The sequence below is a fragment of the Dasypus novemcinctus genome, chromosome 3, assembly GCF_030445035.2.
Source record: "Dasypus novemcinctus isolate mDasNov1 chromosome 3, mDasNov1.1.hap2, whole genome shotgun sequence".
NCBI classification, from domain to species: domain Eukaryota; kingdom Metazoa; phylum Chordata; class Mammalia; order Cingulata; family Dasypodidae; genus Dasypus; species Dasypus novemcinctus.
Window position 1 is genome coordinate 155,445,242 of NC_080675.1, and position 16,483 is coordinate 155,461,724.

At 45.3% G+C, this 16,483-nt stretch overlaps 1 pseudogene; it reads left to right on the top strand.

Annotated features, from left to right (window-relative positions):
- The first annotated feature begins 2,589 nt into the window (after window positions 1-2,589).
- Window positions 2,590-3,631, top strand: LOC131278042 (heterogeneous nuclear ribonucleoprotein D0 pseudogene; annotated as a pseudogene).
- The last annotated feature ends 12,852 nt before the right edge of the window (window positions 3,632-16,483 follow it).

The window sequence follows — 16,483 nt, forward strand, 5'->3', positions numbered from 1 at the left end:
CAAGATGATGCAACCAAAAGAAACACAGATTCCCATGCTGCTGACAACAACAGAAGTGGACAAAGAAGATGCAGCAAATAGACACAGAGAACAGACAACCAGGCTGGGGGGGGCTAAAGGGAGAGAAATAAATAAATAAATAAATCTTTAAAAAAAATAAAAAGAACACTGACTCCGAAGCTGGCTTAAGCAAAATGCGGGTATCTATTCCTCTCATGATAAGACCTGTCATACAAAGGATTATACTCAGCTATTGTTTTTAGATTTGAGTTTCTGTCAATAAAAAGTTGTGGTTCATGTTTTAATTTTATGTAGTATATGCTGGCAAAATAATATTTTTTGAAAATGCAGAAATTTGAATACTCGGCACCATATACGACCTATTCAAATGATGGGATAACCTAAAGAGAGCTGAGGCTTGAACCCAGTTTGATGCAGCAGGATTCTGAGTATATTAGAAGGTAGGAAAGTAGCCAGAGAGAAAGCACAGAGGTGGTCAATGTGAGGTGTCAGGGATGGAGCTCTGACTGACAAAGCAGGGAGGCTGGAGGGACCCACCTTGCATTAAGTATGCATGCTCAGGTGGCCATTGCCAGTGAAACAAGGGGAGCTCTGTCTCTCCCCATCACCAAGTCCCTCAGCCTTGGTGGGTGACTGCCAGGGTGGTGCTGCAGCCCTACCTTCCCAACATCCACATTGTTCACTTGTCACCACTGCCCACCTGCCTCCAAGTCCCATGTTCCTGGAACCTGCCTCCTCAGGGCATCACACCTCCAACTCTCTCCCTCAGACTGGCTGGAGCCCCCTGGGACTAAGAATACAATAGGACAAGGAGAAGTATGGAGGACCCACCCCATGAGGCAGGAGGCCTCGGGACACACCTTGGGCTGACCTCACATCAGAGCAGATACTGGAGCAGCCATTGGGGCAGCTCTGTCCCAATCAGCCCTTTAGCACTCAGGGGCAATAGGGCAGCATGATAGTGGCTTCCCATAATTCCCTGTGGCCAGAAGACCCACCAGCACCTGCAGGCACTGGGCACTAAACCTCTCTCATGTTGGCACAGCAGTCTTCCCTGTCCCCCAGACCACCAATAGACACCATGGTTATGAACTCCCATTAGGTCAGTGGCAGAATGGCTTGTGCTCCTCACTGCTCACACTTTCTGCTCCAAGCCTCAGGCCTTCCAATGGGCCCCATCCACACCCATTCATGCTTTGACTACTTCACCCTGGCTATCCTTCCCAATGGCCCTAGAACAAGGTAGGCCTGGGCAGATGGATGGGGAGTTGTGGGAAGAGGTTGAAAGAGAGTCATTGCCTCTGAAGTGGTAGATGCAGCCCAGGAGGGCCTTGCCAAAATTGTGTAGGACCACCTTCCCTCAATTTACCCATCCAGGTGTGTGCTGGTGAGGAGGAATCTCCTCCAGTCCTGGATATCCAGGGCAGCATGGCCTTCTCACCAGTTTCTACAGGGTCTACTTGAAGCCCAGAGACCTGAAAAAGGTGCACTGAGCACTGTCACCATGCAGAGTTTACGTGCACCTGGCCCAATCCTCATTCACAGAAGTTTCATTGCGCTCCACAGAGCTGAAGTGAGCCATTTCATGTACTCTAGAAGGGCACTGAGACCACAACTTTCTGTCAGGAACAGCTAACAATCAGGATACATTCCCAGCTAATCCTCCCCACCTGCCAAGGGTTGGTCACAGTTCCTGAGAGCACACTGAAAATCTACTGCAGGCTAATCTCAGAAAAGGCCTCCACCTGCATTGCCTACTCCCTGTGTCTTGTCCAGGTGACTGGATCAGGACTTGAACAGCTTTCAAAAATTAATCCACCTAGCGATCCCAGGAAGTCCCCATAAGCAAACCTGGATGACTTGCCCTGGGCACCCGGTGTGTTGGCATGAGAATGACACACTGAGAGGATTTGAAAATTTTCCAAGGTGTTCATAAAACCAAGGAGCAACAACCAGTATCCGTACAAGATCTGTGGTCCATCTCAGGGAAGAAAAAGCCAGACTCAAGCATTTTCCATCAGTCAATGTGAACATTAAAAATGTTCGGTGGCATCATATGCCCTCAGGTGAGTGCCACACAAAAGGGGTTTGGGTTGCACTCCAATAGGAAATTCCATCTAACTGGAAGGTCATGACTTTAGAATTGTGACAGAATTTTCCTGGAACCTCATCTGCAGATTGCCAGTTGAATTGATATAAGTCATAGAGAACTTCCCAAAAGGCCAGACCTTCCATCAAAAGGGTCCAGTGGTTGAGTTGGCCATTTTAGGTGGTCCCCAGCGGCGCCATTAAAGCGAGGAGGCGGCAAGAGGGGCCGCCACTGCTTCTTTTTCTTTTTAAGTGCAGCCAAAAAGAGCAGGAGTGCATGCCACGGGAGAGTGGGAGGCAAGGGGATGGGTCAGGGAGAGGCGCAGGAGCTTTCACAGCCACGCGTGCTCCCTCTCTGTCTTGTGTGTCTCCCGAGGTAGAGCCGGGCGCGCGGCAGCAGCCGGGATTACTTTGCTGCTAGTTTCAGTTCAGGGCAGTGGCCGGTGTAGTCTCGGCGGCGGGGGTGGAGGCAGTAGCAGGATGTCGAAGGAACAGTTCGGTGGGGACGGGGCGGTGGCGGTGGTAATGGCGGCAGTAGGCGCCTGGGCGGGTGAGCAGGAGGGAACCATGGTGGCAGTGGAGCAGGGGGCAGCGGCGGCGGCAGGTAGCAAAGCTGGGACTGGGGGTGGAGCTGCGGCCAGAGGCACAAAAGGGGGCAGTGCTGAGTCAGAGGGGGCAAAGATGGATGCCAGTAAGAACGAGGAGGATGAAGGGAAAATGTTTACAGGAGGTCTTAGCTGGGACACTACAAAGAAAGATCTGAAGGACTACTTCTCCAAATTTGGTGAAGTTGTAGACTGTACTCTGAAGTTAGATCCTATCACAGGGTGATCAGGGGGTTTTGGCTTTGTGCTATTTTAAGAGTCAGAAAGAACATAAATTGAATGGGAAGGTGATTGATCCTAAAGGGGCCAAAGCCATGAAAACAAAGGAGCCTGTTAGAAAAAATTTTGTTGGTGGCCTTTCTCCAGATACACCTGAAAAGAAAATAAGGGAGTACTTTGGTGGTTTTGGTAAGGTGGAAATCATAGAGCTCCCCATGGACAACAAGACCAATAAGAGGTGTGGATTCTGCTTTATTACCTTTAAAGAAGAGGAACCAGTGAAGAAGATAATGGAAAAGAAATACCATAATGTTGGTCTTAGTAAATGTGAAACAAAAGTAGCCGTGTCAAAGGAACAGTATCAGCAACAGCAACAGTGGGAATCTAGAGGGAGGATTTGCAGGAAGAGCTCGTGGAAGAGGTAGTGATCAGGAGAGTGGTTATGGGAAAGTATCCAGGTGAGGCGGTGATCAAAATAGCTACAAACCATACTAAATTATTCCATTTGCAACTTATCCCCAACAGGTGGTGAAGCAGTATTTTCCAATTTGAAGATTCATTTGAGGGTGGCTCCTGCCACCTTGCTAATAGCAGTTCAAACTAAATTTTTTCTACCAAGTCCCCGAATGGAAGTATGACCTTGGGTCCCTCTGAAGTTTAATTCTGAGTTCTCATTAAAAGAAATTTGCTTTCATTGATTTATCTCTTAATTGCTATGCTTCAGAATCAATTTATTTTATGCCCCTTCCCCAATATTGTAGAGCAAGTCTTGTGTTAAAAGCCCAGTGTGACAGTGTCATGATGTAGTAGTGTCTTACTGGTTTTTTAATAAATCCTTTTGTATAAAAAACAAACAAAGAAACAAACAAAAAAACACAAAAGGGTCCAGTGTTCCCAGGATGGGAAGAGCTCTCTGATGAAAAGCACTGTGTGCGAGCACACCCTCCTGAGCAAGGCATCCAAGCTCTCCCCAGGAACAGGACAGGGGCAAGTCTGCAACCATGCTCTTCCCCAACAGCCCAACCACATATTCATTTTCTGCTCCCCTTGCACCCTTGACCCTCTTAAGCAAGCTCATGGAGACCACAGAGCAAGAAGGTGGCTCTAACCTTAAATGTAAGCCCACTTACTGTATGAGTCTCCAGAAGTCAGAAAGAGGACCTAATCCCAAAATTTGAACCCTGATCTCTACTTAACTACTTTACTACTATACTACTTTTCCAAAAACTAAAAAAGTAAACCTAAAAAGGGAAAGAAAATATTTGGAAACTCTGTTTCCGCTAATAGCATAACATACAAAACATAAAGAGAATTACTATAACTCAACAAAAGGACAAACAGCCCCATTAAAAAATGGGAAAATGGCTTGAATAGACATATCTGCCAAGAATATATACAAATGCCCAAAAAGCATGCAAACAGATGCTCAACATCATTAGCCATTAGAGAAATGCACATAAGATACCAAAAATAAAAATGAGGTGCTACTACACACATGCTTTAATGCTGGTTTTAGGGGGAAAAAAAATGGTTTTGAGGATGTGGAAAAATGGAGCCCTTGTAAATTATGGGTTCAAAATAAAATGAAAGTCACACAACCCACTTAAAAAATGGTCAAGAAATTTGAACTGACACTTTCTCAAAGAAGCAATTCAAATGGCCAAAAAGCACATGAAAAGATGCTCAAAATCACTAGCTATTAGGGAAATGTAAATCAAAATGTCTAGGAGATACCATGTTACTCCCATCAGACTGGCAGCTATCAAAAAATAGAAGACTCACGTGTTTGAGGGGATGAGGAGGAATGGGAACACTCATCCAGTGCTATTGGGAATGCAGTAGAATCCAGCCATTCTGGAGCACAGTTTGGCAGTTTCTCAAAAAAACTACCTGTAGATTTGCCACATGACCCAGCCATCACTCTACCGGGTATATATGCAGAAGAACTGAAAACAAGGACACAAACCTATGCACACCAATGTTCATAGTGCCATGTTTCATTATTGCTAAAATTTGGATTCAACCCAAAACCCATTGACAGAGGAATGGATAAACAAAATGTTGTCTATACATACAATGAAATACTACTCAGCTATAAGAAGAAATACAGTACAAATGGGAAAACATGGATGAATCTTGAGGACCTTATCTACAGTGAAGCAAGCCATGCATTGAAGTACAAATACTACATGACCTTTCTGATATGAAATAATCAAACCAAGCTGTCTCAGAGAGCTAGAAACTGGATGATAGGCTTACAGGAAATTGTGGGGAGAGGAAGGTTGTGCACTGATGTCTACATGAGTGAAATCTATGATAAAGTGTAGGTTAAGCAGTTGTACAGGGAAGGGATAAGATGGGGGCATAGGGATAATATTGGGTGGGTCTTTGCAGGTCTGAGGGGGTCTAGGGTGGGAGGATGGGTCAGATGGCCTAAGGAATCAGGGGGATGGCTGGGGAAACAATTGAACATGGGAGATAGTTGGGTATGTGTGGGTAGAGCTGCTGAGACCTTCAGTGTCCCTGTGCTGCGCACTGCCGGATGAGAAAACTCTCCGGCTTACATGCTTTAGGGCACACCCTAAAGATGGCCCACCGGCAGAGAGCAGAAGCGATCAAGCGCCACCCTTCTGCCTCCGTCTGTTGGCATACAGTCCAATTTAAAAATTACAGAAAGAGCAACACTGCGCTAGCGCCAATAGCTAACATCCCGACACTTATTCTATATAAGCCGCTGATGCTGCGCAATAAAATAGATTCGTGTCTTGAACCCGTCTCCAGAGTGTGTTTATCTCCGTCGCCCTCACCCCAGCGGGTAACCAAGTTCAACAAATGGCACCCGGAACAGGGACCCGCTGCATCAAAGCCGTGTGTCCAAATTGGGTGAGTGACCCTCGCCATGAGTAATCTGCCTTCCTCCGCATGCCCCCCCCCCCCCCCCCCCCCCCAAAGCTAGGGCTCTCCATGCTCTCCTGGCGAGCAGGCACATAAAAATATCAGAAAAAGAACTTAACCAGTACTGGGATATAATAGTCCGCTTTAATCTCTGGCTCTCCACCGTGTCTCTATGGAACCCTCAGACCTGGGCTAAATTGTTAAAGCGCACACGCACTGCAAAAGTTCATGAAAACAAAACATTCCCTCTCGGCCTTATCCCTGCACTCCTAACTATTCATGCTTGCCTTGCAGGGGCTCCAGTAAACGAACCAGCCCCTATCCCTGATATAATGTCTGCAAACTGCTTCCCGGCAGCGCCCCCCTCCCCTCCCTGGGGTTGCAGGCGGGGCAGCCAGCGGCAGCGGCCCGGCCGGGGACCCCCGGTGGGCCGGGGTCCGGGGAGCAGAGTGCCGCGGGCCAAATGGGGGCCCGAAAACCCGGGAGGCCAGCGGCGGCAGCAACTATGGATGCGCGCCCAGCCCTTCCGGTAAACCGCCCCGATTGCGGCGGGCGTCTCACCCGTTCCAAGAGAGCTCGGCGGGCGCCGGCTCGGCCGCGCGCGCTCGGGAGTCGGTTCGGAGGGGGCATGCGCGCGGGAGCGCGGGGAAACCCTCCCTCCCCCGCCCCCTGCTTCGCCCCTCCCTCCGTTCCCCTCCGGGGTAGCCGCGCAGGCCCCCTGCCAAGTCCGCCCCGGGACCGCGGTTCCGCACAGCACCTCGCCTCAGAGGACACTTAGCAGCCAACTTAAAACTAGTACAAACCAAAAAAAAAAAAAAATCCAACGGTTTGATTAAAACAAAGCATCACAAAAGCCCGCAGCAAGTGTTAACGCAGTGTAACTTCTGCCCAATGCTCTAAATATAAAAGTGAAAAAAATCCTTGTCCAACAACAGCTAAACCTTAGCCTCTTAAAGCCCACTACTAGCCCCCATAGTACCCCTGTACAAAAAAAAAAAAAAAACACACAAGGAACAAATGGCGCTTTCTTAATGACTTACAAGCCATCAACTCTCATATAGAAAAAATAAGCTTACCACAACCGAGTCTCCCTCATCCCTCAGCTATACACAAAAATAATTATATTTTTATAATAAACATAAAAAAGATTTGTTTCTTTTCCATCCCATTGCATAAACATGACTGCCCATATTTCACCTTCACAGTTCCGGCAATTAACCATGCTGTGCCAGCTGAACAATACCAATGAAAAGTCCTCCCTCAAGGCATAAAAAACAGTCCCACTATATGTCAAAATTTCATAAGCAATGCCACATTACCATTGCAAACTTACTGCCAAATCGTCCACTACATGAATAACATTCTCATAACACACCCTAATCAAAATCATCAAACTATTTTAAAGTATTACTCCATAATCTAAAACAGTTAAGACTGTAAATCACCCCCCAAAAAAGTGCAAACTAAATCGCTCTTCAGCTTTCTAAAATATTGTATCAATATAGGCATCGAGCCCTTGTCACCATCTCTAACAATATCACAAAACTGCACATTAAATGAACTACAAAAAATCTGCAGGGACATAAACTAAATCAAACCACATCTATCCCTATCATCACATAAATTAGCCCCCCTCTTTTCCCTTTTAAAGGGAGACCCCAATCCCCTGAGTCATCGTGTCCTCACTTCTGAAGCTGAAAACGTCATAATATATATCAATTCCCAAATGCAAAACACAAAACTAGCCAAACTTAATCCTCATAAGCCTCTCATTGCCATAGTATTAGCAACCCCAGAAACACCCACTAGAGTTCCGTGTCAAAACGAGCCCCTATATTAGGTTCACCTTTCCTTCAACAGTCTAAACAAAATCACACCCCAAGTAACAGCCATCTGCCTACTGAGAAAAAAGCTACGCGTCACACAGCAAAACTCATTTATGGCCAGAAGCCTAACAAACTAATGCTGCCCTTTTCTAGAAAGCATATTACCCATCTCCTCCAATCCAACCTCAAAACGCAAATGCTCATAGCTAAATTTCCTAAACAACTAATCATCTGCCTGCTCACAAACTTCTCTCCACCCTTGAGCAATTGCCATGCAGTTTCCATAAAAACACTTACCCATGGTCCAAGCCACTCCCAAATAAACCCTTGTCTTTACAAACACCAATAAATCATTCAGTATAGTACCCATAAAACAACAAAAACAAATGAATCAAATTATAATATGCCCCCATAATAGCTCAGTACAATTTAAAAAACTATATGCACTCTTCCTTGCACTATATCATTGTCAAAATATCCCTATAAATATCTTCTCTGACAGTGTTTATGCAGTACAAACCATTCATAGCCTTCCACATGCAGTCTTCCGCTCAAGAAAAACCCAACTAGATAACCTGTTAATCCAAACCAAAACTATCCTTAAAAAATAGAACACAACCATGGTACATACAGCACATTGAAGCACATACTGGTTTGTCTGGCCCTCTAGCATGAGAGAACCAACACGCAAACGAATCCATTCAATTAATCCTCACTACATCTACAATCAACCAAGCACGTACCCTACATGCCAAATTCCACATGTCTGCACATGCACTCAAGCAGCTTTTCCCCTCACTCTCTCATCAACAATGTAAACATCTAACTCGCACCTGCATGCATTGTAGTCCCCTGTTACCTCTAGAACCACTACAACCCCAAAGAATCAACCCAAGGGAGTTACGTCCTAACATATAGATGTCACCCACATCCCCTCTTTTGGAACTCTAAAATATGTCCATATAATTAATGACACATATTCTAAATTTATGTTTGCCACTGTCTCTCTAATAAGCATACCCGTCATGCTATTTCTGCCTTGTTACAAGCCATTCTACAAATAGGAATGTCATGGGCCTTAAAAGCATACAACAAGCCCTGTTATACCTCCCAATCCTTCCAATCCTTCTGTTCTAAATAGCGAGTCAAACACTCTACAAACATCCCACACAACCCACAAAGTCAAACCATTGTCAAATGCGTCCATGCCACCCTGAAACAACAAATATTAAAACAAAAGAGAAAGAACCCTAAAGACATACCCAAAAACATCATAACAAAAGCCCTGACTACACTAAATTACTTTTCATTCAATTCTGAAAGTCTCTCCCCCACCAACAAGCACTGGAGAGGCCGCTCTATACCCACACCGGTGCACTTAGTGCACTGGAAGAACCCCCTAACACAACAATGGAATGGGCCCCATCCCCTACTAACACAGGGGCGAGTGTTTGCTTATGCCTTTCCAGAAAATGCAGACCAGCCCATCTGGGTCCCCAGCAAATTGATACAGCCTGCCGTGCCCACTGAAAAACGAGACGGCCAATCCTCCGCTGCCGAAGATGACACCCCAAACAATCACTCAACTCGCAGGTGACATAAATAACCTGTTCCTGGAAGAAAGGCATGAAAGAGGCAGCCCTGTGAGACAACGCCATCAACGCAGTACTCCTGCCCATTCCACGCATTGCATCACATGGGAGACATCAAATCATTATGCACAGAAGCCCAACGTATGGCACTTGCCCCTGCAACACCAGAAACCCTCTTCCTCCTCATCTGCTAGATCCTCACAGCGAACTCTGCTCATGAACAGCACCTTCGGACTGCAGTACAACACCCACCCCTTCTTATGTCTGTGGACATGAATGCTCCACAGTTCCCGGCCGCATTTGCCACTGACTGTACCCTTGGCTTGCCATATCTCAATGAACCTATGATCACTGAACAGCTCTTTAAAACATGTAAAAAACATATATGCTTTAGCAACTTACTCATACCCATTTTAACCAGCGGTTCCCATCCATATGCGTTACCCTAATTCCTGTTATTAATGTTTTGCTTGCTCGGCAACAACTCAAAACACATCTACTTGGCCCCTGGAACCAACAATTCCTCAACCTCACCCAATTATTAACATCCCAAATCTTATCTATTAACAACACCCGAGCCTCTGGTATAGACACATCTTTATTAGCTGCAATGTTAGAATGCCTTCAGTCCCTCCTATCACTTCCCAACCTTCTGATATGGCTTATAATAGGAATCTTTATAGTCATTATATGTATTATCTATCAATATATCAACAAAAAACTTCATGCTTTATCCCAAAGAACAAAAGAACTAAAACTAGTACAATTGGCTTTAATAAATAACAGAGGGGGAAATGTGGGTAGAGCTGCTGAGACCTTCAGTCTCGCTGTGCTGCACACCGCCAGATGAGAAAACTCTCAGGCATACACGCTTTAGGGCACACCCTAAAGGTGGCACACTGGCAGAGAGTGGAAGCGATCGAGCGCCACCCTCCTGCCTCCATCTGTTGGCATACAGTCCAATTAAAAAATTACAGAAAGAGCAACACTGCGCTAGTGCCAATAGCTGACTAACACCCCACCATTTATTCTATATAAGCCGCTGATGCTGCGCAATAAAGTAGATTCGTGTCTTGAACCGGTCTCCGAAATGTGCTTATCTCCGTCGTCCTTACCCTAGTGGGTAACCGAGTTCTACAGGTATGTGGTTTAAACTGTAATGTTGAGAAAACTCTTTAGAAAATTTAATAAAGGATTACCTGGTTAAGGTCCTTAAGTTGGGGGCATCTGGTACAGGGGCAGGCTTCTAGGGAGTGTGTGAATGCTCATCTTCTCATAGTGTTATAGTGTGTTATATCATTGGGTGGAGACTCATACAATAAGTGGGAAGGTGTGCCCACATCCTGGGGAGGCCTGATGTTCTGAAATAGATGGAATTTGTGTCTCTCAAGAGAATTGGTGGCTCCCAATGGGGGAGGACAGTCTAGTATATCAAGCCCTCAGCATTGTTGTAAGTATCTGTGAGTCTGGTCCTTCAAACAGTGAATATTGGTTGTCACTGTGGGTCCTGAGGGGAGGGAGAGAGAGGACTAGACTAGATAGAAGCAGAGTAACTGGGGGTCAATGGAAGTGTTCCATAAGCCCATGCAATGATGGATATAAGACACGTTAAATTACACCAAAAATGTATAGAAGTCTATAGGCTAAAATGTAAACCATAATTTAAAACATAAGGTAACTAAAATTTTAGAAAATGTGGGAAGTGGATTTTGGCTCACCTGATAGAGCATCCATCTACCACATGGGATGTCCAGGGTTCAAATCCTGCACCTCCTGACCCATGTGGTGAGATGGCCCACATGCACCACTGATGCACACAAGGAGTGCCACGCCACACAGGGGTGTCCCTCATGTAGGGAAGCCCCATGCACAAGGAGTGCACCCCGTAAGAAGAGCTGTCCCTCATGAAAGAAAGTGCAGCCTGCCCATGAGTGGAAAGCAACATGGAGAGCTGATGCAACAAGACGATGCAAGAAAAAGAGACACAGATTCCCAGTGCCGGTGATAAGAATACAAGCAGACACAGAAGAACACACAGCAAGTGGACACAGAGCAGACAACTGGGGGAGAGGGGGAGAGAAATAAATGAAAATCTTGAAAAAATGAAAATAAAAAATAAAAGATTAGAAAAAAATTGTGCTGTCTAAAATATAAGCCATAAGTTAATCCAAAATGAAACCGTGTTTGATAGCTATGTTTCAATACCTTTACATCACCTGCAGCAACTATAACATGAACATGTAAAAAGATCATTGCTGGGGAAGGGTGGAAAGGGTTTGATGTTGGATATATGGGAGTCCCCTGTATTTTATATGTGACTTTAACATGATCTAAAACTTTTTTGAAGACAAAATTAAAAATTAGGGAAAAAAAGAGGATGTAGACACTGAGGAAGAAATGAAAGAAACTGCCTTGCCACTGTACATACATGGCAACACCTATTAGAGTGATGAAAGGCAAAATGTCAAAACAAAGTTTGATGATATTTTGCACTTTTTAATACCCCAATTTATTTTTACTCTATTTTAGTGTTTCTAAAATAGTATGCATTCTACTACTAATCTTTAAACCTATCACTACTACTTCATTTTCATATTAATTGAATTTGGCAATATATTAGGGTTCATTTTTGAAGAAGTTTTGGACCACAGAGGGGTCCAGCTATGGCAGAGGAGGAACTCTGGTGTGGGGTGTTATTGGTGGGGGACACAAGGTTGGGAGGGAGTTCTCCAGGGCATGTGTATAGGGTACATAAAATGTTTGGATATATTTTGGGTATAGTCATAGTAGTTACTGTTACAAATGACAACTGAGGGAGTGCTGAGTTCCATGTGTCCTTGCACATGGAGGAGCAACAACCTCCATGTGCAAGGACAAAGACCAGTGAAGAAGAATGCTCCAATGATGAGCCCTTGATACTGAAGACTATGCTAATGAACGTGTGCGCCTGAAATTTGAACCAGGCCCAGAGCAGCAGGGTGCCTAAGAGTTACCTCCTGAGAACCTCCATGTTGCTGAAATGTGACCACTGTCTAAGCCAAACTCAGCATGTAAACATATTACCTTCCCCCTCCCCTCCATGGGACATGACTCCCAGTGATGAGCATCCCTTGCACTGAAGGATTATTACCAGTCACTAACTGGTGATGCAACTAGAAAAAGACCTTGAATAAAAGGGGGAAATGGTAAAGACAAATGAGTTTAGATGGTAAAGAGTCTTCAATAAAAGTCAGAAGGTCATCAGAGGGGTTGTGCTTATGCATGCCTTAGCAGGATCCCAGAGATAGCCAAAGCAGATACAACCCCAGGTACTGGTTCTCCTGAGGGCTATGGAGACACACAGCTTCTATGGCTTAGGCCGTTGGCTCTGGAGTTCAGTGCCTTGTCAGTGGGCCCTACTTTGGAATTTGTGTTCCTGAGTGTGATGGAGTTGGACTTAGGTGAGACCTTTCTACACATGCCACTTCTGTCACTTTTACTGAACCTGTAGTTGGCCCTGGGGTTGTGTATACCCAGGAGACTTGAATCTCTGGACTTGCCATGTGCCAGCTAGGCCCCGAGCCTCAGCAGAGTTGCAATTCCTACTCTCCATTTTGTTGGACTTACACAGGTCAGCTAACAGGGAAATGAAAATTGTCAACCACCATACCAGGGAATCAAGAGTGCCTACAACTCTAAGCAGGAGATTCACATCCATCAACCATGTGGGATCTAAACCCTCTCTCAACATAGAGGTCGAGTGGACATGACCAACCCAGGGTACACAGGATGGATGAATAAAATATGGATTAGAGTGAACTTACTGGTATTCTACTATAGAACAATTGTGACTAGTAATGGAAGAAACTATAGCATTTATCTGGAGAAAGTGGCCACAGGAGCCTGGAAGACTGATGGGCAGACCTATAGGATGGAAAAGCAGTGCTGAAAAGAGACAAAGAGGAGATGCTGCCTCTGAGGCAGTGGATGTATCCCAGGAGGACCTTGCCAAGGTGGTGCATGACCACCTGCCCTGAATTTACCCATCCAGGTGTGTGTAGGTGTATAGGGGACAGTTCCCATCCTGGACAGCCAGGGTGCATGGCCTCCACACCTGGTGCAGAAGAGACCACTGCAGCCCAGGAGCCTGAGGAAGGTACCTTGGGACAATATCTCCAACCTGAAAACCCCTTACACACAAAGTTTAGGTGTGTTTCTCTTTAGGACAAGTTCCTTGAGACCCCAGGAGCTGAAGGGAGACTGAATGTTTTTTTGAGAAGTGCCCTAAAGCCACTAATTTCTGTCAGGAACAGCTAATGATCAGGAGACACTCCCAGCAAAGGCCTCCCTGCCCAGCAAGGGCTGTTGCCAGCTCCCTAAGGGGTCTTTGACAAACTTAGAGAGGATGGCTGCAGAAAAGACCTCCACCAGCCTCTTCTGTTACCTGTGTTTTATCTAGGTGACTGGAGTGGGACTTTCAGGATGCTAATCCACCTAGTTACGCCACAGATTAGCCTCAAGCAAAACTGGATCACTCTTGGGGATTCCATGAGTGTTGGCATGAGAATGACACCATAAGAGGATTGAGCATTTTTCAGAATGGCCATACAACCAAGGAACATCAACCAATATCCAGGCCAGACCTGCGGTGCCATCTCTGAGCCCAGAAGTCAGAGTCCAGCAGTTTCCATCACAAAATGTGAATATTAGAAATGTTATGAGCAATCACATGCCCTCAGATAACAAAAGAGCACTGAAAAGGACTTTGGATTATCCTATCACAAGAAATTCCACCTCTCTGGAAGGAAATGGCATTCGAAGTGTGACTGAAAATTCCTGGCTGCTCCACTGTGGATTTCCAAGGGAAATGATATGTTGTATAGACCTTGCCCAAAGCCCACAGACCTGTACCAGTGTCACAGGAACAATTTCAAGACACAGGTCCATATCTGAACAGGTACCTCCAGAGGAGATTTTGAGGAAAACTCTTTCTAACCATCACCCTAACCACAACTTTGTCCTTAGCTCTCTAACTATAAACTTAAACCTCAATGTCTCTCAAAGCTTAACCCTCAATATAACTCTGTAGATGCACACTGGATTCTCCTGAGTAGTCCTCAACCTTGACAATATAAATGCTCAGTTACTGCCACACAGACATCTATGGGAAAACATCATTTAGAATGTCCTATTGACTTCCAAGACAATAAGCAATCTGACAGTTGGAACTGGAAAATAGGCCTGAACTGCTGTAAGGGCACATGAACTATGAGACGACTTTTCTTGGCCAGGGCATAGAGAGACAGCTGTTTTCCCCCAGGCCATATCAGCCTGAAGGGTCCAGCAGGGCAACATCCCAGCCATTGAAGAGGGCCTGGGAGAAAATTTTTCATGTTACCCTTGGAATCCCTGTCCCACCACTGACAGCTGCTGCTCAGGGCAAAGACCCTGGGAACTTCCTGGCAAGCTGACTTGGTTCTGGCTGTGGGACCATCTTCCAGAAACTTAGACCATCTGGGGGCTGCCTCATGGGGCCTCCAAACAGATGGCTGGTCCTGGCGGATGCTGGCTGGGTGGTGTGGATGTGCACCTTGGACCACTGTCTGAAGCCTCAGCAAAGGGTAGAAAGGAGGCTCCTGTGTCAGGTAAAGTGAATCTACTGCTCAGAGCCCTGAAGCAAGCTGGCTCTGATCTGTCCTCTGCAGTGAACTTGGAGAATTTGGTTGATGTTCACCCAAAAAGGCATCAAAGGGTACACTGGTGGGACAACAAGCCTCCCCCCATGACCCTGCAGGCCATCACCAGCAATTTCTGGTCTCCAAATGGAGACTTAACTTAGTTTTGGGGGAGGCATAAACTGCCAGGTACAAGTGTGAGCAAGGTCTTGCATGGATGGCTGGAGGCTCCTGACATGAAATGACATTGAGCATGGCTTTGGGAGACCATGAAAAGGCTGTATGTGTGGGGAGGAAACTCTGACATCATTGTTAATAAAGGGTAAAAATGTCACAGACGCAGAAACTCAACAGTGTTTAGTAACATTGACCACAAATGAAGAGCAATAATAATGCATGATACCAGGAAGTGGACTTGGCCCAATGGATAGGGCATCTGCCTCCCACATGGGAGATCTGTGGTTCAAACCCCAGGCCTCCTTGGCCCGTGTGGAGCTGGCCCATGCACAGTGCTGATGCATGCAAGGAGTGCTGTGCCACGCAGGGGTGTCCCCTGTGTGGGGGAGCCCCATGCACAAGGAGTGCACACTGCAAGGAGAGCCACCCAGTGCGAAAGAAAGTACAGCCTGCCCAGGAATGTCACCACACACACAGAGGGCTGACACAACAAGATGATGCAACAAAAAGAAACACAGATTCCCGGTGCTGCTGATAAGGCTAGAAGCGGTCACAGAAGAACACACAGTGAGTGGACACAGAAAGCAGAGAACAAGGGGGTTGGGGAGGAAGGGGAGATAAATAAAATTTTAAAATATCTACTAAAAAATGCATGATACCATTACTAAGACAATCCTCGTAAGATTTCTTACAGAGATGAGACTGTGACCCAAGTTTGAGATTGAATTCACTGGTGTCAGGATGCACATTAAGAAACAATTCTTTCTAAGTAAGCTAGCACGTGGTCTGATTGCTACTCACTGCTTTTGAGACCACTGAGGCACCAGAACTAAGGGCAGCCATTGTTCCACACCCCTCAGGTGAAACTGGCAGAGGTGTCTTGAAACAGGGCTTTTTATTCCTGTTATCTTTTTACGTCCAGGAATCAACAAAAAGTTACAAGACAAACAAAAAGGGAAACTATAACCCATTCACAGAAAAAAAATGTTTGCAAGAAAACATTCCTGAAGAAGCTCATAAAATAGAGCAATTAGTTTAAGATGTTAAGTGACTTATCTTAAAAATATACATAACCTAAATGAATCCATATGGAAAGAAATAAAGGAAAGCAGGAAAACAGAAAACTCACAGAATAAACTGGAGATAGAAATTATAAAAGAAGAGAAATTTGGAGCTGCAAAAGTACAGTAATTGAATTTACTCAAGCAAAGAATGTAGTGAAAGGATGCAAAAATATTTCCACACAGTTATTAGCCCCATGAGAACACAAGTGGATATAACGATATTGGACAAAATTGACTAATTCAAATGTCTTACAAAACAGAATACACACATACATAGATCTACACTACACTGTTAATACTAACTTAAACCATGGACTACAGTTAATAGTACAATTATACAAA